General features: G+C 33.0%; 1 pseudogene; it reads left to right on the top strand.

The window, feature by feature from the left end:
- Window positions 1-7,270: 7,270 nt before the first annotated feature.
- Window positions 7,271-10,315, top strand: LOC106382429 (annotated as a pseudogene).
- Window positions 10,316-24,212: the final 13,897 nt, after the last annotated feature.

Genomic DNA, 24,212 nt, shown 5'->3' with positions numbered 1-24,212 from the left:
AAGGGTATTTAACCTGATTACTTTGGGTAGATCGAGGTTAACCGTTTATTGATTGAAAAGCTAGAGCAAAAGGTTTGTTCTTGAGAGCTTAAGAAAGACGAGTACTTGTAGGTGTAGCTCGTGGTTTCTGTTCTGATAGATTAGGAATTGGTCCGTCTCTAGTCGTGTGTGACTGAGAGTAATTTGGATTAAACAGATCTAGGAAGATTGTTTAACAGATTTCTAATATACAAGAAAGCGTTCTTGGTATCTTGTGTTTTAGTTCTTATATCAGGTAGTCCCTGAACTTACACATAGATATATGGTTTGGCCGACTCTCGTTATAGGCAGAAGCGATGGGTAGCTTAAAGCAGAAGAACGTCATATTTGAAGCTTCTTCGATAGAGGTGAGACAGTCCCTCTTGAACCCTTATCACTATATGGACCTCTTACCCATGATCCAACAAATCCTAGTTCTCTTGCACTGCTTTGAAAAATGGTCTGTATGCTATGTCTCTGATCAGAAAAATAGTGTAGCACAAGCCATTGAAAAAAATGTGGTCACAGGGGCTCGTTCACAATCGTATGTTGGGTCTGGTGGCCCTTTGTGGCTTGATCAGCTTATTCAGCAAGAAGCAGGAGATTGAACTCCCTCCTCCTCCATCCTCAGGGGGCTCTAAATTGCTTCCATTCTCTATTTCTCTTCTATTAAGAGTGCTGTGGTACCTACTGGTACTTGTATTTTTCAGCTTTTATTTCTTTGTTTCTCCCTCAACTTTTTCCTCTTTGGACTTTTAAATTAATGAAGAACTTCAGTGTTAAAAAAGAAGAAGATATATAGTTAGGCTTGGCCCATGTTAAAATTTAAATCTATTAAATGGGGGGTATTCAATTCGGATATCGGTTGGATTTTGGTTCAGTTTTTTTAGTTTTCGGTATTTCGGTTTATAAAAAATAGCTACCACATATTTACTTTGGTTTGGCTCGGTTTACATACGGTCAGTTTTCGGTTTATTTAGTTTTATACCAACAAAAACATAAATTTATCTATCTTTTAAAATATTTTATGAATTTTAATTTATATGATTAAATATCGGCTTTGATATAACATAAATATATTTTGGTTTTTAGATAGCCTTATTTATTTATATTTTACTATTTAAAATAATTAGTAAGCATATTAAGCTAATAATCATAATATTTTATAGATTAGAAATAAAAAAAATTAGTAATCCATAATATTATAAATAACTAAACATTAGCACACATATTTGTAAGCAAAAAGGTTAAAAATTATGTTTTATTTAATTTAATAAAAATGAAACATAACTTTTAACTTAAAATAAAATATTAAATTACTAAAATAAACATTTTAAATATGAAAATCATACAATAAAATAAATTATGTATTTATTCCTAACTATCTTATATAATTTACATATAATTATATATTATATTTGAATTGATCAGTTCATTCGGTTTGATCGGTTTATATACCAAACCATATCTATATATCACAGTTTCTTAAAAATGACATTCATTCGGTATATTCGGTATTACCAAATCCAAATAACTTTCTCTATTTCGGCTCGTTTCGATTCTGATTGGTTCGGTTTTACCGGACTGAACACTCCTCCTATGAACCCTGGTATACTTCGAATTATTTTAATTTAGATATTTGTTACTTAAAAATGTAATATATAGAAATAAAATGAAATTACTCAATTTTATGTAAAAAATTATATAAAAACTTTCATTTAACATTCCTAGCTGGTTCCCAAGAGTTCATCATAGTAGTGTCTGAAGCAGGTGGTGGCCTTTCCTCAAACGACCTCCGATGGTCCGACCATTTCTAAAACCACACGGCCTCTCAAAACCTCTAGAAGATTTGTTGCTCATCTCCCACGTATTGCACCTCCAGTCCACATATTAAAAGGAATCTATCATCCCTGCAACTCCTGGTATATCACCAGTCTCCAAGTAATGCTGATGGTCTATAGTAGTCATTTTCAAACATCCCAGCACTGGACCGAGAAGATGTGTATTTATGACTACTTTCCTCCGCAAACGGATACCTTCCGTCCTGCTTATCATGACCTTCAGAAAAATTGAAGACAGAGGAAGATTAGAAGCTCTGCAATCACTATATTGGCCTAAATATAAATATAACATCTGAAACTAAAAAAGTATCTCATCTCAAACTCTGGACTTTTAGTGCTGAACAAAAACATCAGAACTATCATAGCACATCAAGTGATTTTCCTAGGAGACAAAACAAATTCCTTAAGGCCAGTAGTCCAAACAGGTATTTCAAATCAACCATAAAAACAAAAGATGTAATGAACCCACAAAAACTAAGACTAATTGTCATCCAATAATAATAATTTGCATCAGACATTTATCATCACATATAGCATAAGACGGTAAGTCAGCAGATACGATCAGATTCGTCAATAGTTTCTTCACCGATGCGATTAGCTTTATGAGAGAGATGACTTACATATTCAAAGCACACCTAGTTATTTTGTGTAAGTAATGGACATCACTGGTTAATCTGAGGACATAATTAGTTACCTCTTCAAAATAAGCTTAGAGACTGAATGGTTCATTTTCCAAAGGCAATAGATCCAAAACATGGCTGATGAGTGTAGCCACAAGATAAAGATACACCTCCGGGAGTTACTGCTGCTTCTAAGTCCGGAGGTATTATGAGCTCGATAGAATTACTTCTCAACTGGTTTTTGGTAGCTGATACGCTGTAACAAATAATTGATACTAGATTTGGATCCGCGCTTTGAAAGTGCGGGATAACTTTTCGATTAACTGTTTTGGGTTAAAAGCAACAACAATTTTTATGTGGATTTTAACATTCGTCTATAAGTTATATTGTTTGTATAGTACTATAAAATACATCTTTTCAGTCAAAACTGTGTGATTTGTTTTCTTTTTTATAAAAAAATTAACATACAAAAGAAATTTAAAGATGATATGCTTATTTAATTAATATTGATACCCAAGCTATGAATGTACATGATTATTTTTGGTTGAAGAAAATAGTGTAATAATTTATACAATGTATATGTTAAATTATATTTGGGTGCTAAATTCTTGGATTTTGAAAATTTTATTTTTTGCTACACACTAAATTTTTCATTCCTATTTTAAAATATATGAGAAATAATCATCATAGTTGACATTTTTTTTATTTTTTGATGTTTCATGTCCGATAAAAATTTGTGGTCAAACCGATAAACCATGTAACCCGTATATAATATGGTTCATGTTTAATAGAAAATTTATTAATTAAAAACCTGATAAAACTTGGTAAAACTTCAAAACCTGAACCAGACAGCAGTTGACTCGGTGAAATCCCAAGAAAATTTAATAATATTTCTAAATTATTTGAATAAACTTCTTATATACTTTTAATATTTAATAAAATTTAATAAATTGATTAATTTGTTATTTTAAAACTTTTATTAAATTTTTATTATGTCATTCGAAGATACCGAAGAAAATGAAAAGCCTAAAAACTGATAATCTATTGTAAGTTTGTATTTTTATGTATTTTAATTTTAATTTTATTTTTATGATTCTATTGTGTAGTTATTTATTATGTTAACAAATTCCTAATTTAATATTACAGATTTTTCAAATAATTGTTTTTCTTCATAAATAAAATTTAAATAAGAATATAATATTTATTTATATTTTGTAAATAAAGCAAATTTGATATTATATTTAATTTTTAATTGTTAAAGGACATTATATTCATATATAACTATATATTTATTAATATATTGATATGCGGTTCGACCACGATCGATCCAATGACTCGGTAGTCCAAAGAATAATTCACTTTAATATCCAAATCATATATTAAAGTATTAGTGTTATTCTATTTTAGTTGTTTAGCTTTTCAGTCTTAAATTTATGGATATAAGTTAAATGTTATAAATACAATAATGTTATGCTTATGTTTGGTTATAAACCATCATATTTTAAAATAAATAATTTTTTAGTTAAAATGAAAATATATTATATATTTAATATATTGTTTCTTACCACCTAAAGCTTGATAAATCTAACAAGGATTGCAAATAAGACCAAAAAATTGTTTTGACGTTCATTATAGTTTGTATAAATACATAATGATTATACATTGTAAAATCCTCTAGCTAGATATTATTTTAGAAGTGATTTTGCATTGTGTCATCTCATAATCACTTTGAAAGAAAAATGATAACATGTCATAATAAAAATAATGACATGACTTGAAGTTAATTGTGACATGGACATTTACATTTAATGTTGATTTATATTTTTGGTAATTTTTAAAAAAATATGGTAATAAATCATAAATCATCATTAATATAACAATAAATAATATAATACTATAAATATAAATATAATAATATTTTAAAAGTTTCGAAATATTATTTAGTATATTTTTATAATTATATAAGTTTTATTACTAAAACAATTCTTCCAAATTTTATGCAGTTTTTTTATAAAATTGTAGTTTTCTAATCTTAATACCGTTGTTTTTTAATATTTACAAATTATAGAAATATTATTTGTTTTACGTTTTGATAGTTATATCCTAAAAAAATTTCTCTTAATTTTATAGAATTATATTTAATAAATTTTAACAAAAAGAAATAGATTAAAAATCTTTCCAAGAGTAGAATTTTGAATATATATATCTTATTAAATATAAATTTAAATACAATAAATTTAAATTAATTTTTACATATAACTAAATTAAAATTTTAAATTAAATATTGTAAGTATATAATAAAATTTAAAAATTAACAAATTTTATACATTATATAATAAGATTAAAGTTACAACCTAAACTATAAAGTTTTTATTTCATACTATTATATTATTATAAAAGATAAATTTAGTTTTGTATATATAACATAATTATATACACAAAGAAGATATTAAATAATATAACTATGTATATAAAAATAAAGTTGAAATTTTCTTTCTAACAAAAATATATTATATGATGGAAGTTTTGAATTCCATAAAAAAAATTGAATTCCACATATCGTTTATTGTATTATTTATTGATTGCATTACTTATATTATATGATTTGTTAGTGATTACAGTTTTACACTAAAGAAAATTCTATAAATTAATCATTGATCGACATGTTATATATGTATTTAATAAGGACAAATGTAACATGTTGTTCAATTTCTTTTACGTTCCATGTTAATAGGAAATTAGAATCAATTTGTTACCAAATTTTCCATGTTAATAGAAATTATTTTTTTTCCTAATTCAAATAATTTCCATAATATTTGTTTTAAAAAATGGCAGTGGCACATTTGTAAATATTTTCAAAAATCAAGGATACCTCAAAAAAAGATCTTGTGTTTTAATAGTATATTTTAAAAGTTTCGAAATATTATTTAGTATATTTTTATAATTATATAAGTTTTATTACTAAAACAATTCTTCCAAATTTTATGCAGTTTTTTTATAAAATTGTAGTTTTCTAATCTTAATACCGTTGTTTTTTAATATTTACAAATTATAGAAATATTATTTGTTTTACGTTTTGATAGTTATATCCTAAAAAAATTTCTCTTAATTTTATAGAATTATATTTAATAAATTTTAACAAAAAGAAATAGATTAAAAATCTTTCCAAGAGTAGAATTTTGAATATATATATATATATATATCTTATTAAATATAAATTTAAATACAATAAATTTAAATTAATTTTTACATATAACTAAATTAAAATTTTAAATTAAATATTGTAAGTATATAATAAAATTAACAAATTAACAAATTTTATACATTATATAATAAGATTAAAGTTACAACCTAAACTATAAAGTTTTTATTTCATACTATTATATTATTATAAAAGATAAATTTAGTTTTGTATATATAACATAATTATATACACAAAGAAGATATTAAATAATATAACTATGTATATAAAAATAAAGTTGAAATTTTCTTTCTAACAGAAAGATATTATATGATGGAAGTTTTGAATTCCATAAAAAAAATGGAATTCCACATATCGTTTATTGTATTATTTATTGATTGCATTACTTATATTATATGATTTGTTAGTGATTACAGTTTTACACTAAAGAAAATTCTATAAATTAATCATTGATCGACATGTTATATATGTATTTAATAAGGACAAATGTAACATGTTGTTCAATTTCTTTTACGTTCCATGTTAATAGGAAATTAGAATCAATTTGTTACCAAATTTTCCATGTTAATAGAAATTATTTGTTTTCCTAATTCAAATAATTTCCATAATATTTGTTTTAAAAAATGGCAGTGGCACATTTGTAAATATTTTCAAAAATCAAGGATACCTCAAAAAAAGATCTTGTGTTTTAATAGTATATAGATTCTACTTAGTCACATATAATAGTAGGATGTCATGATATTTAGTAATCTAAAATGAAAAATAGCAGTGTGAAATTTACGGAGGGTGTATCTAAATAAGAATTTTAGGTGATTTGTATTAAAATGACAAATTCACTGTTATTCAAACATGAATTTTAAGAACTCATTTAAAATCTATTGTTATTGAACTTAACATTTCGTAGAGTACTCTAAAATCCACTGTTATTGAAAATATTTAAGTTGTGGAATTTTAAAGTTTTCAGGTGATTTTAGAGAATATTTGGGTAGAGTTTTTTAGTTAAAAAAATTAAAATTCAAATCTCATGGTTTTAGGTTATATTCTAGAGTGGTTTAACAAAAATCACCTAAATCTTTGCAACTTATTAAAATCATCTAAAACTCTATTAAAAATCAAATCACCTCAAAATGTTATATTGAATACACCTCCTGCATAGATAACTGAAAAAAAAGATTTAAGTTGAGTTTTTTTTTAAGTTGAGTTTTTGCATAAATTCTTACGGTATTGTCTCAAAGATGGTGTTCCATTTTCTCACATGTATATTTCATTCAATTTTCATTATATAAATTATTGACATATATCAGTCTCTTATATTTAATTTATCCCAAATAAAAAGAAACTAAACATTTTAAAGAAAAAAACAAAATTAACCAGGATTTATCACAATTATCAAAAAAAAATTATGAATTGTTTTCTCAACAAAAGTAATAAAATAATAAAAATAGAAAACAGGGAAAATAAAGAAGAGAAGAGTCTAAATTTAGTGAAAAGTCATTAATAATGATTTTCTTAAAGTCTATTTATAGACCATTTGCATTGGTAATTTCTTCTTCCTACACATTTACATTAATATTGAATTTAGTTGTACACACTATTTTGAATTCTGCGTGCGTAGATTGATATTGTTGACTTGGAGTCTTCGTCGACACAGTTGTCATGTTTGACATTATTGTAGGAGCCAGCCTTTGTGGTTGAAAATCAGTGGTAGTTTCTCAACTCCATCTTTTTTTTTCTTTGTGATAATTGTCACTCACAAAAATTAACTTGTGATTTTTTCTTTCTCAATAATTATTTCTTCTCTCTCGCTGCAGCAATGGGAAGTTGTTTATCGGTCTCCATGCCATGTGATCAAGCTGTGAATCAAGTCTCTCAATGTTTATCCGTCAATGGAAGTTACATCTACAACCTTTCCAAAAATCTTGAAGCTCTGCATAAAGAGATGGAAGTGCTCAAGGCAAAGCGAGATGATGTGCAAGCAAGGGTAAGCAGAGAAGAGTTTACAAGGCGTCGTAAAATGCTTGCTCAAGTCCAGGTATGGCTTAAGAATGTCCTCGACATCGAGGATGAATTTAAAGATCTAGTTAGTACTAGTACCGCTGAAGTTCAAAGGTTGTGTTGTTGTGGATTATGCTCCAAGAATGTGGAAATGAGCTACCGTTATGGCAAAAGAGTAATCCGGATGTGGAAAAGGGTTAAGAGTACCAGTTCACAAGGAGATTTTGATTTGGTGACTGAGGAAGTTCATGTAACTGAGGTTGAAGAGATGCCTATTCAACCCACAATTGTTGGTCATGAAGCATTGCTTGAGAGGGTATGGAACCGTCTCATGGACGATGGAGTTGGGGTTTTGGGTTTGTATGGTATGGGTGGAGTTGGCAAAACCACTCTTCTTGCGCAGATCAACAATATGTTTACTAAGGCAAGGGGCAGCTTTGATATTGTGATATGGGTTGTGGTGTCTAAGAGTTTAGACATCCTTAAGATTCAAGAAGACATAGCAAAAAAAATAGGGCTTTGGAATGAGGAGTGGGATAAAGAGAATGAGAACCGTAGAGCCCTTGACATACACAATGTTCTCAAGAGACGAAAGTTTGTGTTGTTCTTGGATGATATATGGGCGAAAGTGAATTTATCGACGGTTGGAGTCCCTTATCCGGATGTAGTAAATGGATGCAAGGTAGCGTTCACCACTCGCTCTAGAGGTGTCTGTGGACGCATGGAGGTTGATGAACTGATAGAAGTCAGTTGTCTAGGTCCCGACAAATCATGGGAGTTGTTCCAAAAGAAAGTTGGAGAAAGCACATTGAAAATCCATGCAGACATTCATCATCTCGCAAGACAAGTCTCTGGAAAATGTTCTGGCTTACCGTTGGCTCTTAACGTAATTGGGGAAACTATGTCATGCAAAAGTACAGTACAAGAATGGCGTCATGCAATGGATGTGTTGACGTTATCGGCGGCAGACTTTTCAAGCATGAAAGATGAGATTTTTCATATTCTCAAGTATAGCTATGACAGTTTAAATGGAGAGGTGGTGAAATCATGTTTTCTATATTGCTCCCTTTTTCCTGAAGATTATCTTATAGAAAAAGAGAGATTGGTAGATTATTGGATATGTGAAGGATTCATAGATGAAAGTCAAGGTAGAGAAAGGGCAATGAACGAAGTTTATGAGATACTTGGCACCCTTGTCCGCGCATGTTAATTTATTGGTAGAAGGGGAAATGAAGAATATATCATATGTGACTATGCATGATGTGGTTCGTGACATGGCTCTATGGATAGCGTCTGATCTTGGAAAGAATAAGGAGATATTCATTGTGCAAGCTGGTGTTGATTTACGCAATATGCCATATGTCAAGAATTGGAAAGGTGTGAAAAAAATGTCACTGATGCGTAATAATATTGAGAGGATATGTGGCAGCCTCGAATGCGCTCAACTTACAACTTTATTTCTTCAGAAAAACCAACCATTGGTACATGTTTGCAGTGACTTCTTCATGTATGTTCCAATGCTACTTGTGTTGGATCTGTCAGGCAATTTAGGCCTCTCTGAGTTACCACTGATTCATTTGGTATCATTGCGGTATCTTGATTTGTCACGAACAAGCTTGAGGCGATTGCATGTTGGATTACAAGAGATGAAAAAGCTAATCCACTTGAATCTGGAGTCCACACGGAAGCTTGTGAGCATTTCAGGGATATCAAATTTGCCAAGTTTGAGGTCACTTCGACTACAAGGATCCAACAAGACGCTAGATATGAGCTTACTGAAAGAGCTGCAACTTGTGGAACATCTAGAAAATCTAACCATTGAGGTCAGTTCAGGGATGGTTTTGGAGCAACTGTTAAGCTCTCACATGTTGGTGAAATGCATTCAAAAGGTAAGATTCAACAACCTTGGAGAATCAACGAAAGTATTGACTTTGCCAACTATGTGTGTTCTACGTAGGCTCAATGTATCAGGATGCAGAATGGGGGAAATACAGATTGAGAAGACAACTCCAAGTTTCCAAAACCTCTCCCGAATCGATATATGTGTTTGCTATCGTCTTAAAGATTTGACGTGGCTGGTGTTTGCTCCAAACCTTGTTGATCTTAGAGTTAAATACTCAAATCAATTGGAAGAGATTATAAGCAAGGAAAAGGCAGCAAGTGTTACAGGAGGACATGTTCCTTTTCAAAAACTAAGAAGCCTCTACTTATGTCATTCACCTATGTTGAAGAGCATCTGCTGGAGTCCTTCGTCTTTTCCATGTTTAAGCAGAATAAGCATTGCAGGTTGTCCGATGCTGAGAAAGCTTCCACTGGATTCTAATAGTATCGTCAGGTTTGAAGTATTTTTCATAGATTACAGAGAGGAAGGGTGGATCAAAGAGGTTGAATGGGAAGACGAAGCCACTCAACTACGTTTCTTGCCTTTGTGTAAGCTTGGCACCGACCCGACAATGACTCCAAGTAAATATGATAGCCATACTCAATCGATAAACAGTGTAGTTGTTCTAAGGCATCAGCCCAGTTAATCATTATTTTCAAAAATGGTCAGTGGACATACGTTCGTTGTTTTCAACTTTTGTGTAACTTCATAACATATAGTTTTATTTACAAATATTATAAACATACTGTTAACCTCATTTCATTTCACTGATATCAAAATCAGATTACAGAGTTATTACAAAAACTTAAAAGCAAATTATTACATGAGTATAAATAGGCGGCATATATATATATATATATATATATATATATAAACAATCATATTAACGACAATAAACTAAGAAGTAGATTTAACTATGTTTTCACTATGATCAATCTTTTTATATGAAAGTTGTGTGTGGATATATTTTCTCTATACAAACTCCAATTTGCACATCACAGTAGAAAACACAATATTTTAGTTAATATCTTTGAATAGTCAATTACTTGATACCAATAAGTTTGTATAGGGCTCAACAAAATATCCATAAATTTTGGATCGATTCGTTATCCGTTTTTATTCGAACCGAAAAATCTGGATATCCGTAACTTTACTAAGCAAAGCAAATACTAATATGCAATATCCGTAAAAAACGAAGCAAATCACAAATACTAATATTTTTAAGAACGGATATCCGATATGATTCGTTATATGCATATATGCATATATTTAAAGAGATATATATATATATATATAAGTTATATAAATATTATATTTTATAAAATATTTACGGTATTTTTATTTATTAAATTTATTATATTAGTTATTTGAATTTTAAAAAGTAAGTAACTTTCTATTTTTTAATAAAATATTTTTTTATATTATTTAGCGATTTTTTATTTATTTTAATTTTTATTTATTTTTACGGATCGAATTGGATATCCGATCAAAAATCTAAAATTTTCCGAATATCTGGGACACCGTATATCCGGCTGGCTACGAACATAATCAAATCGGATAATTGATTATTCGGACGATCACAAATAGCTTCAAAAATCCGGATATCCGATTAGTGTTCACCCTTGTATCAGCTTCATCCAAACAAAAAAAATGTTTCTTTTATATTGATATTTGATCCCAAATAGACAGTAAAATAAATTGGCCTTCGATTTATTAACCTTCCATTCCAAAACTGCCAGATAACAAAGCCATGGTCACAGAAGCTTCAAGGTAGACTTGCAATTCATTGTTTCTGTCCTAAATCAACTAGAAAGGTAAAGTTTGGTGGGTGTAATTTTAGATGGGTTATTATCAGTAGTAAATAATTAAATGAGATATTTGAAGATAAAAACGTGAAAGTGAAACAATTATCTATCTTATCTTACAATACTAAAAGGGGAATATGAGCACTCTCAGCCTATCCACCTCCAAATTAAATCAACCAATTAGAAGACTCCAATATGCCACGTCTCTCACTCCAACCATAGATCGTTCAACGACGCCTCTTGCACTCGTATCAAAAAATTCATTTCTCGGCAATTTGCTGCTAAGGTGTATTAATGTCGACCCCCACTTTTCATTTAATTATGTTGTTACTCCTCTATTCACGAGAAATCATTCCAATTCCCTTTATTTCTCCTTCGATATAAACCCATTCGAGTCTGTAGATTTTTCCAGCTTCTACCACTGGACAAAATACTTGCCTCCGGTTCTCCATCATTACACTGACGTGACGGATAAGCTCACACGCTTGGATCCGGTGACGTCGTCTGCCACCAAGGGTACACATCCTTAATCTGAGAGACTTCCGTGTGCTTGCATGTTTGATCCAAGATACTTCGTCAGAGACATGACTCTCTCCATCGTATCCACCGCTATAGTTTTCTTCGTTTAATGTTGAGATTTTGGCCATAACACCCAATGTTTACGTGCTCGACAGTTTGAGAGTCTTGTCAAGCCAAAGGTATTGCTTATCATTTTGGTAGTGTTTTATATGAAATATGTTTTATGTCTGGTTGTGAATTTTGAATTGTTCAAAACAGATCCACTATATGCGACTACTGGACCTGGGATATGGAAAGTCACAGGTGCAAGGAAGTATCTCAATGAACAGAACCGAACGTTACTGTGAGAAATAGCCCCATATTTAGCACAATGGTTCTGGTTTGAATATATGCCTATGCAATGTTCTTCTCTCTAACTATTGTTCTGATTATTTTTATTTTCAGAGAAAGCACTTGCTCTTCTCCTATTAATTGTGATGAGAATAGTTACGTCATTACCAAGTTTAATGTCTACTTAAACGCATAATTTCACGGTAAGTCTTCACATAGTTAAATTTACGCATACCATATTAGTTGAACAAAAAATTGGGCATGCACAAGATTACATGGCTTAATTTGACTTACATATTTCATTTACTGTGGAGATTTTGATCCTTTGAGAGTTCAGTAACTAGAACCAGTTTTTTCATTCTCCATTTTCCATTTCATATGCTCAAATGGTTATCATGATCTGAGTTTTGGTCTCCAAAATTCTGTTACTCTGTATTTTCACTGAACCTTTCATCTACTACCGATATTACATACAGTTCAGTTCATTCTTGATTTTTTTTTTTAATTCTTGCAGATTGGTGAATATCCGTGATAAAGATGGTTTTGATTCGTTGATGCCTCATATGAGATAATTTTTAATTTAGAGGTACTTTGGAGGTTGAAGGTCCCCAAGAATTATGGTGTTGATTCCGGTGGCAAGTCTTGGATCCCATGTTACAAAAGAAACTTGATCCGGGATGCTAAGCCTCTGATTAAATAGGAGCCTCTAAAGATACATATACATGATGTTGGTACAAGAAAGAGTACCGAAAGCAGAATAAAACTTTCCATGCTTTTGCCATGGAAGCTGACAAAGCCTTTCATGAGGAGTATAAGGTCAAGAAGAAGAGGCAGCTATTGTCGTATGCAGCATGGGTATGGGAAGAGATATTGTCGTCTGAGATAAATCACGTCCATGAAAGGAAGTGGAGGCTAAAGCAATGGCTAGGGAAATATGAAGAATAGCTTGAGAGGAGAATCTGATTCAAGGGTTTAATATAGCAGACTGGCTGAAGGGGAGTGATAGAGAGAGGGGACTTTGTTGTTATGAAGATGGCTGGTGAAGAAACCGAATTTAATCTTGACCCCGAGGCTGATCAAGACCGGAGCGAATTTTCTTATTGTGAATTGTTCCTTGAATGCCATTATAACAGGTGACAAAGATGTTGACATAGATGCCAAAAACGAGAGGTAAGTACTATTACTAAGCTGAAAAATTAATTATGTTCTCATAACTACTCGCGAGATGTTATAAAAGTTGTAACCACTTTTGCCATTTTATGTGAATGATAGATGTTTGTTGAAGAAGTAATGGAGTTAGTGGAGCTTAAACCTCTTAAAAACTCTATACTTGGCATTCCTCGAGTTAATGGCCGTTTGCCAGAATAGAGGAAAAGGCTTACTATTTCAGTTGAATTAGTAGCTCTTTCTTTAATCTTCATGGACGAGCCTACATCTGGTATGCAAGGGCTGCCGCCATTGTTATTCTTAGGGCATCACATTTTCAAATCCGTCGATGAGGTTTGCCCATGGAATACTCTACTTTTGAGTCCCGAAACCAGAATACATTTGACAAATCATCTTTGGATTAATGCAAGAATGCAACTTCTGCTGATGAAACGAGGAGGGTAAGTTATATATGCTGGAAGTCTAGGGCATCACTCAAAAAAACTCATCAAATATTTGAGGTAGCCTCATGGCCCTCATCCGTCTTTATATATTGGGATTCTCCATTTCCTGGCCTTACTAATTTGTAATACATATTCCATATTTCTTGCAGGCTACTGAAGGGGTTCCGGACGGACACTATCCTGCCACGTGGAAGCTTGATGTCACCACTTTTTCAAGGAAGTCAAAAATGAGCTTTGACTTTGCTCAAACATTCGACAACTTAAGGTGCAGAGAACAAGATCAGTGAAGAACAGAAACAACTTCATGGGAAACGAAGTCGACCAAAGGGAGGATTTGATTACTATGCCGTTCATCCTCGGTATCAGTTCGTTTTGAACTTATAGCTGTCTAACTAATAGTTCACTTCGAGTCTCACTCCTCACTCCTCTCTCCTCAGATCCTTCGTTGCCAACTCCTTCGCTGGCCTCTTTTGGACCATCACATTTGCTTCCATCATCTACCAAAATTATTTCTTGACTTTAATCATAATCGTTGACTAATTCAAGTTAGTGAAAAGTATACTATTATTCGTTTTGAAATAAAAAATATTTAACTAAATATAATATATAGTTTCAACTACCCCCAATATTAATAATATAATAGAGAAATTTCAGATTATGAATCTGTTTGACTATATGTCAGTATTAAAAAGTAAAATAAAGTATCTTTAATACATAAAACTTTGTAAGATCATTTACACGTGCGGAAGCTCAAAACCATCGTATCATATTCTCTCTGCAAATGTGGAAGTTAAAGCAAATCCGACTTCTTATTTTTACATCTACCTAATGGTCATTTCTGTGAAAAATTATATACAAGAAAAAGCAAGATATATTATTGTTTTTAAAAATTATGATATATTATCATTTATTTAGTTAAATGGTTTAATTCTACATCATAATATGCATTTTAATTAAATTTTCTTCAAATATATAAAGAAAAAAATATTTTTTAATATATATATATATATATGTGTGTGTGTGTGTGTATATATATCATAATCCAACCCAACAAATACTTATGATGATATACTATTACACGTTGGAAAACTATTTTCACTTTGGTTCAATTTTTTTTCATAAGTAAAGGTAAATTAATATTTGTATTGATATATTGACTAAGAAAGTTATCGCATATCAAACCTACTGAAGTTTTTTTTATTTTTTTCTTCACTTTTTAAAATATTTTGTAATATTTTATAACACAATTTAGAGAGGGAATTTTTTAAAAAGGTTTTGACAAATTATACTTGGAGAGTAAATAAAATAATATAATAAAATATTTTACTGATCAACAATATTTACATAGCATAAAAATATAAGCAGACAATCTGCGCGTAGCGCGGAATAAGCTCTACTTAAAGTAGAAGTACTTTAATCTTTTGTTTGGCAACATAGATATCAGTTAAAACAATAGTGATGTTTGGAAACATGGATAGCAGTAAGTTAGGAAAAAAAAGGAATGAGATTATGCTATTTAAAAAAGGGAAAATTTCATATAATAAATCAATATTTAAATAAATAAAAAAATATCTTCTTCATTAAGTGGCAAAAGACTCTTATACCCTTGTTCTCTATATATATAATAAATCATTATTTAAATAAATAAAAAATAAATAATAAATAAATAAAAATAAATAAAAATAAATAAAATTTATGTTTTCGTATTATACTTTTTCAAATTCAAACTTTTTTATAATTTTTTTTCAATTTTTTTTAAATTTTTTTTTCAAATTTTCCTTTTTCAAATTGAAAATTATGTTTGAAACTATTTTAAAAAATCATTATATTTTTTAAAGTATTTATTTATATATTTATTAGAATCATATATTTCATATTCCAAAAACCCTACCCCCACCGCTCACGGCTAATGGTCCACCTACGCTTGCTCTCTCGGCCCGTGGGCCCATCCTGTTCCAACGGTCGGTCCGTAAATTTTCTAAGGTTCGAAATCATTGTTTAATGGCCTTTCAATCACCACATGACCTTTCCCCGTGCTTTGGCCTCACTCACACGGTATCGCGAATCACTTGCCGATAGGTCACCCATCCTTTCACTACTCCAGTCCAAGCATGCTTAACTCTGGAGTTCTAAACAGATGTGTGATAGAAAAGGTAAGTCAACTTTGGTGACATAGGTAGCCAAATCAATTCTCTTAAGCCTTTCCACATATCATAACTCGAGATGTTACAATTCACCCCCTCTTAAAGAATGCAACGTCCTCGTTGCGCCCCACGACAGGTCTCAAGACGCCTCTCGGGTTAGAACCGAGACAGCTAACCAGCTCTGATACCACTTATAACGCCCCGACCGCCCACGGCTAATGGGTCATCCATGCCTGCTCTCTCGGCTCGTGGGCTCCATCCCGTTCCAACAGCCAGTCCATAAATTTTCTAAGGCTCAAAATCATTGTTTACTGACCCTCCAATCACCACATGACCTTTTCCCGTGCTTTGGTCTCACTCGCACGGTATCGCGAATCATTTCCCGATAGGTCACCCATCCTTTCACTACTCTAACCCAAGCACACTTAACTCTGGAGTTCTAAACGGATGTGTGACAGAAAATGTAAGTCAACTTTGGTGACATAGGTAGCCAAATCAATTCTCTTCAGCCTTGCCACATATCATAACTCGGGAGGTTACGTATACTTGCACAGTTTCATGATTTTGCTTGTTAAGAAAGTACAGTTTCATCGGTTTCAGAAACCTGCAACTCTTCAGGCTGCCTACTTCGGGGCGATAGATCACCAGCTGCTGAAGCCCTTTAAATTCACCTCACAACTGTCACGCTCCCAAGCTTGCAGACCTCGGAGGAAAATTACACTTGGCGGGTCAACGACACCTCCTTGGACAGTTTCTCGACAAAACACACATGGGAAGTTCTTCGCCAACGTGGTCCCCTGCAACTTTGAGCACCCAACGTATGGTTCAAAGGAGCTACCCAAGACATGCATTCTTAATAGCATCAGTAATGCATGTGTTCTCACATGTGTTGTTAGATTAATTAAATAGAAAAAAACAGAGGAAAGAGGAGAAAGATAGAAAAACAGAAGGAGAAAAATTGTTCAGCTGCTCACGTACGAGATACATAACTACTTTTATGAGAATTTTTTTTCTACATATGTCTTCTCTTAATTGGTTTCTTTTTTATTTGTATTTATAATTTAATTAAAAGTAAAATATAATAATATTTTACATCTACTCTCTTTAGGTACTACACCAATGATGATGGTCTAATGTGGGTGGCTTAGTTTGATAGACTTCCTACTAAAGCTCAGCATGCATCACGGGGCTTGAACACCTCCACTCTATGTTGTCTCGTATGGGATCAGACTCGGCTGGACTAAAGCCCACTAAGCAAAGACTTGGGGAGCCACAATTTATTAAAAATTTAGGGGCATATTGTTTAACAATGTGTTTTTGGTCTAATGGTTCTTACTCCTCCAGGCCCGGGTTCGAATACGCCTTAGACAGTTTTTTGTTCGTCTTTAATAAAGACAAATTGCCAATAACTAAAAGATGTGATAATAACTAAATTATTTGATCGTAAGATTCATTACCTTTTCTAAAAAGATTTATTTTCCTTATATATTATATTAAATAATAAAATACATAAATTACAATAACTACTTGTGTTATTTACCCTAACAATTGATGTTCTATCTCCCTTTCTTTTTGAACCTTCTTGTTTATTCTTCTCTGCAGATCAATCATACTCCACCTTCTCTGAATCTATGTAAGTTTTGCTTTTTCCTTTATTTATTTTGTTTTTGTTGACTTTTGTAAAAAAAATCTGAAATTTGCTTAAACTACAATTCTTATTTTTTCTGTTATCTAAATTGTGTTTTTCTTTTTAATGTTTTTGAATGGTAGTCTGTAGAGAATGCTTCCAGGAAATAGAAGTAGAAATCAATCAAGTGGAGCTAAAAATAATAAGAAAGCCAGACAAGACGAAGTGATAAAATCTCAAGCTAATGATTTGCTTAAGTATGTCACAAGAAAAAGTTCTAAAGCTGATGAAATTTGTAAAACTGAAGAGGACAAAGAAGATGAAGAGCTTGGTTTTGAAGATGTTGATGAGAAGAGTGAAGAAAAAACTGCTAGGGATGATGCAGATTGTATGACTATTGACAAAGACAATTTGGGAATGAGAATAAAAACATAGAATCCCAAGAGAAAGCTGATGATATTAAAAGCTTCCATGAGGATGTTGATATGGATGATCTTGGGAATTGGAAGAAAATTGAACAGAGAATGAGAGATTATTTGGTTGAAAGAGGTCTACCTACAAGACCTTCGGTTGATTATCCTTTTCCAAGAGATGGTATTGGAAGATGCTTCACTTATTCATGTTATTCAAGAAGAATGATAGTAACCAGTTAAACGCGGAAGAAAGTTTTAGGATCAATTATTTCATCAATATAGTGGATCAAGCTATAATGTCACTTGGGGTTAGATTCGAGCAATTTCAGCGGTACAAATAAATGTTTTGGTTTTGTTTGGTTTGAAAAGGCTAAAGTCAGCAAAAGATGATGAGTTCATGATATATTGTGTCAAGCTTGAAGCTTCTCTAGAGCATGATGGGCACTTTGATGTAGATGGAAAATATTTGCTTATGGAACTTCAATGTCTAAGAGGAATGTTGCCAAAGAAAATTACAAAGACGATCAAGATGTTGAAATTTCTAAAAAGAATGGATGGTTGTTATCCAAACATACGGATTGCTTATTGTATATTACTAACCATTCTGATTTCAGTTGCTTCTGCAAAAGAAGTTTTTCAAAGTTGAAGCTCATAAAGAATTATCTACGTTCGACTATGTCCGAGGAGCGTTTGAATGGACTGTCGATGATATCAATAGAGCATGAATTAGTGGAAAAACTTGATTATTTGAAGTTGATAAATGATTTTGCAGGGAAAAAAATAAGAAGAGTTATCTTTCATGAATAATGTATTACTTCTTTTAACATTTTATTCTATGAGAACAATTTAGAGATTAATAATATTTACATTATCGAATTATATATTCATATTTTTTAAGGAAAAAAAATTATAGTTAAGGGCAGCATATTGGGAGTGTGCTTTTGGCACCACAGATGTCCGGACCGGCACTGTATGGGATATATGTTTCAGGTTTCCGAACTTGGAATGCTTTATCGGATTGGAAATCATTCTCGGACTCCTCCTCCTCTCTGAAGCTCCTAAAGCGTCTAGTTTGTCAGGCTGCAGCCTACTGCGTACGGTCAGAGAGGAACAAACTCTTACATTACAACATCTCCACACCACCAGGGACCATCTCCAAGCTGTTAGACACGTTCATAAGGGATGATGTTCTGTCCAAGAGGAATAAACAGAGCAGTGGCCTTATGCAGCACTGGCTAGTAAATGATTAATCTATTGACGTGAAATCTCATTTCTCTTGTAAAAGTCTAGAAAAAATTGGCTCTATAACCATAAGAAAAAAAAAAAAAAAAATTAACAAACTAACCATCCTTCCCCTTCTCTCTCTTCTTTTTTCTTCCTATATCTCTCTAGCCTATGGTTAGCTTTCTAATTTGAATATATTTTCTGGTTATTTCATTATTCCCCCTAAAATCTATGTGCTTTACCTTGTTTTTATTCTTTTTGCCAAGGTAAATCATAGTTAGAGTAAAATCTTTTGTAACAAGTTACAAACTCTTCCCATTTTATGGAATTCAAATTTTGGCAAAAAAAGGTACAGTTTCGTGATATGTGGTGATTATAATTTTATCAAGAAAAATACATCACAACTCGTTTCAACATTATGTATTACTAATCAAATAAAGACCACCAAGTTATTACTAGATCGTCGAAGGCACAAAATACCAAAATGATACCTAAACAAAAATTGAATAAACTGAAACCAAAAATATGAGTGCATTCGGGAAAAAGAAGAAGAAGAAAACAAATGATCCGCAACTGGATAAACTAAAACCAGAAAATGAATGCATTCTGAAGCAAAAAAAAAAAACAATGTATATGTTCTATCAACCTGTAATTACACGCATTTGAACATGGAAGAGAAACTGTATTGTCACGTGTGGTTTATCCATTCCGGGTATTGGGCTGAATAACTGAGGATTGGGCCGAGACATGAATTGTGGAGGCTCAGGTGAAGTTCAGTTATTTGGAGAGTCCAAAAGTTATACTCTGTGTTTTGATCTGAAACTTGCAAGTGGTGAGCTGCGAGTGGTCAAGGAAGCATCCCATGTGATGGGTGTTGTTAGGAGATTTTGTGATCTGACAAAAGAGAGGCGTCATCGAATCTACCTGAAGAGCTGAGTATAAAAGGAGCAAAGATAAGCCAGAGCAAGGTGGAGCATCATTTACGTCATAAAGAGATCTTAGCTTGAGAGGGTGAGTGAAACACGGGATAGTATCTCTGTAACTAAGATCATTTGGTGAGTGGTGTGAGCTTTGGTGAGTGACAGAGAGCTCGATCCATCTTGTATCTTTTCTCCCGAGACGTACCAAGGCTGTGTCGTTTATTTCCTGCAAACAAACACAAACCAAACGTAGCATATGAATATCAACTAAAACATGAACTAGTAAATTGAATCAGAACGTTTAAAACCACTACAAGTGGTATCAGAGCCGTGTTTACGGTTTAAGGAGTTTTCAGATCTGAGGTGATCCGGGTTATCACTCATATATCTAATCAGTTTAAGGAATCTCTTACTGATTAGCTCTGTGTTAGGATCACCAGTAATAGATCTGAACACCTGTGTGGGATTTCTTGTTGGGTTTCTAGATCTACTGGTTTTCTTGGATTTATCTGGTATTCTGGTTGTGAGATCTACGGGTATTTTGTTATTTGCTGTGGGATTATGTGTCTGTGTGATTTCAGGTTCTGATCAAGCTTGGAGTTACTAGTCATGGAGCCTACAAAAGGGAGGTTTGAGGTGGAAAAATTCGATGGAGACGGGGATTTTGCTTTATGGAAGCATAAGGTGTTGGCTCAGTTCGAGATTCTTGGCTTGGATTCGGTTCTCGAACCGGTTGCAGAGGATACTAAAGGGAAGGGTGTGGCTTGAGATGATTATGAGACTAAAGGAGTAACTCGAGATCCTAAATGGCTGGAGAAGGATCGAAGGGTTAGAAACTTACTAAGCATGAGTCTTAGTGACATGGTGCTGCGTAAAGTCATCAAGTTTATGACAGCTCTAGAGATGTAGACCGCACTAGAGTCTACATATCAAATCAAGTCTCTACCTAATAGGTTCTACTTGAAGCAACGGTTCTATAGCTATAAGATGGATGAAGAGAAGAACCTTGATAAGAATCTGGACACATTCACCAAGCTGGTATCTGATATGGCAAGCCTTGATGTAGAGCTCAGTGAGGAGGATCAAGTTGTCATACTTCTAAACAGCTTACCTAGAAGATTTGAACCGTTAGTTCATACGTTGAAATACGGCAGAGATCAAGACACTATATCACTCAAGGATATAACTAGAGCAGTGTACTCTATTGAGCTTGATATGAAAGCCAAAGGTGGAAATGTGTCCTCAGGTTCCAATAGCGAGAGACTGTATTTCCAGTCTAGAGGAAGACCTGAAAAGAAGAATACATCAAAGACTAAGTTCAATAACAGAAGCAAGTCTAGACCAAAGACAAAAAGATCTTGTTGGACTTGCAGAGCTGAAGGTCTGAAAAGGATTGTCCTAAGAGAAGCAGTCAAGGAAATTCTCTGAAGCTGAAGCAAGTATTGGGAAAGCTCTTGACACCGATCATGTAATGCTGACAGCTTCGGGAAAGCTAAGTAGAGAAGGTTGGGTACTAGACTCGGGATGTTCATATCACATGACCTTCAGAAAGGATCTTATGTTTGACACTGAAGAAATCGATGGGGGAAAGATTTTGATGGGAAATGATACTTATTGTGAAGTTACGGTTATTGGAAAGGTAAAGATAGTCAATTATAACAAGTCGACTGTTATATTGACAGAAGTAAGATATTCTGCTACAGCAAGAAGGAATCTGATCTCTTTGGGACAGTTAGAAACTCTTGGATGTTGGTTTCAGTCAAAGGACTACAGATTGAAAGTCTTCAAAGGAGAATCAGAGGTGCTAGCAGCAGACTACAAAGATACCTTGTACTTCCTCGACGGTGGTTGAGTTAGACAATACTACTTTGTGGCATAGTCGTTTGGGTCACATGAGTGTCAGAGGGATGCAATGTCTGGTAAAAGCAGGTTTATTCAAGGTTGCTGATATCAAAGAGAAAGAAGACTGCGAACATTGCATCCTCGGGAAAATTCCACAAGGTATTCTTCAAGAAGGGGAAGCATAATTCAGAAGAACCATGGTCTTATGTTCATTCTGACTTGTGGGGCTCTCCTAATGTTACCCCAAGCATGTCTAAGTGTCAATACTATATCTCTTTTGTGGATGATTTTTTTAGAAAAGTTTGGGTCTACTTTCTGAAGACGAAAGATGAAGCATTTTCAAAGTTTGTGGAGTGGCTGGCTCTAGTCGAAAATCAAAGCGGGAAGAATCTTAAAGCTCTAAGGACCGATAATGGTCTCGAATACTGTAACAAGAGGTTCGATGATTTCTGCAAAGGAAAGGGCATTCTAAGACACAAAACGTGTCCTTATACCCCACAGCAAAATGGGTTGCGGAAAGACTTAATCGTACTATACTTGAGAAGGTTAGAAGTCTGTTGAGTGAAATTGGCTTAGGAGAAGCGTTTTGGGCTGAGGCTTCATCTACGGTGGTGTACATGATTAATAGAACTCCATCCATACTGCTTGAGTTTAAAGTCCCTGAGGAAGTGTGGTCAGGAAGAGCACCCGAGTATGAACATATGAGACGTTTTGGATGTCTTGTTTATTATCATATGGACCAAGGAAAGTTGAAGCCTAGAGCTAAGAGAGGTATATTCATGGGTTATCCGCAAGGAGTTAAAGGTTACATGATATGGAATCTAGAAGAGAAGAAGATAGTGGTGAGTAGGAATGTATCTTTCTACGAGAATGTTGTCTACAAGGATATTAATGACACATCGGTAATTCATGTCCAGTCAGAGAAGAGTAGAAAACAAGCTACTTTTCTTCTTCCCAAAGGTGGAGTTTCTTTGACTGATGATCATGAAGCTGAATCCGAAAGTGAGTCCGGAAAGGAGGAAACTCCTAAGGACTTAAGGAATTATATGCTGGTCCGAGATAGGCAGAAACGTACTATTAAACCTCCTAGTAGGTATGATGGCGGAGATGTGGTTTATCCATTCCGGGTATTGGGCTCAATGACTTAGGATTGGGCCGAGACATGAATTGTGGAGGCCCAAGTGAAGTTCAGTTATTTGGAGAGTCCAAAAGTTATACTCTGAGTTTGATCTGAAACTTGCAAGTGGTGAGTTGCGAGTGGTCAAGGGAACATCCCATGTGCTGGGTTGTTAGGAGATTTTGTGAGCTGGCAAAAGAGAGGCGTCATCGACTCTATCTGAAGAGCTGAGTATAAAAGGAGCAAAGATAAGTCATAGCAAGGTGGAGAATTGTTTACGTCATAGAGGGATCTTAGCTTGAGAGGGTGAGTGAAACACGGGATCGGGGTTTACCTTTTCAGTGAGATTTCATAGTATCTCTGTAACTAAGATCATTTGGTGAGTGACGTGAGATTGGTGAGTGGTGTGAGGTTTGGTGAGTGACAGAAAGCTCGACTCATCTTGTATCTTTGCTCCCGAGACGTACCAAGGCTTAGTTAACAGCCTTGGGAACTCTATTTCTCTGTGTCGTTTATTTCCTGCAAACAAACACAAACCAAACATAGCATATGAATATCGACTAAAACATGAACTAGTAAATCGAATCAGAACGTTTAAAACCACTACATGTATGAACAATCCTTAAGCTATATGTTATGTTATTTTAACCAAACCAATTCAAAAGGTGTGAGAAATGCAATAGACAATGGTAAAAGGAGAAAACATGGTAGTGAAAGTGGAGGATCTACAGGCTAGTGATCTCTGGTTCTCTCTAATTTTGTATTGTTTTTCTGTAGTTTCAAAAGCTATCTTGCTAACTAAAGTGTGAGCCAAAGCTCATGAAACACTAAGCGTATAAATTTATTTAAAAGTTGTAAACATCAAAATTTGGTATGTTATATGTTACGAGCAATTTTTTAAAATATATTTTAGGTGGTCAACTACATAGAACCAGACCTGCTTAATATTGTTTTATCTCTGCTTTTGCAAAATGTATGATCTTCATGATCCATAGCCGATAATTTCTTATTCAGCATTTTACATGGAAATCTTTTTTAAACAAAAAAAAAAGAAGAGAGAAACTAGGCCAAAAGCATACAATTTCGTAACAGAAATGCACAAA

This window comes from Brassica napus, chromosome C8, assembly GCF_020379485.1.
Source record: "Brassica napus cultivar Da-Ae chromosome C8, Da-Ae, whole genome shotgun sequence".
In the NCBI taxonomy this organism is placed as follows: Eukaryota; Viridiplantae; Streptophyta; class Magnoliopsida; order Brassicales; family Brassicaceae; genus Brassica; species Brassica napus.
This window is presented reverse-complemented; position numbering and strand designations above follow the sequence as displayed.